This window comes from Oncorhynchus nerka, linkage group LG22 (genome assembly GCF_034236695.1).
Source record: "Oncorhynchus nerka isolate Pitt River linkage group LG22, Oner_Uvic_2.0, whole genome shotgun sequence".
Lineage (NCBI taxonomy): Eukaryota > Metazoa > Chordata > Actinopteri > Salmoniformes > Salmonidae > Oncorhynchus > Oncorhynchus nerka.
The window spans coordinates 15,215,388-15,215,887 of record NC_088417.1 but is presented as its reverse complement, the minus strand read 5'-3'; positions in this window follow the sequence as shown (position 1 = coordinate 15,215,887).

Genomic DNA, 500 nt, shown 5'->3' with positions numbered 1-500 from the left:
GTTGAATAGGCAAAGAAAAATGCAGAGTGATCTGTTATTGCAATTTGCAGTCTATGACATTTCAGATTTCGATATGATCATTTATCACATAGTAGTTTGGATGTAGTGAACTACTTTTTCAAAGTAACGTTAGTTAAGTAAAGTATACTTTTCTTAAGGGGAGCTTTAGGCTAGCTTAAGTTCTTTCAGTGTGAAGTAATTGGTAGCATGGTAAACTATATTTTCAGAGTAGCTTCCCCAACACTGCAAGTAACCCAATAACCAGTGTAGTTCTCAGAATCAGAATAATATTGTGTGTATTATGTAATATGCACATATGTAATAATATTGTATGTTATGTACTGTATCTGAAAAATGAGCCGGGTTTGACATTAACCCATTATTACTGTAACAATATTACAATCCTATAATAAAAAAATGTAATAATATCACAATAACATTACATGAATATAACTACATTCTGGTTCTGTAATTTGTACTCATATGAAGACAACATGAGC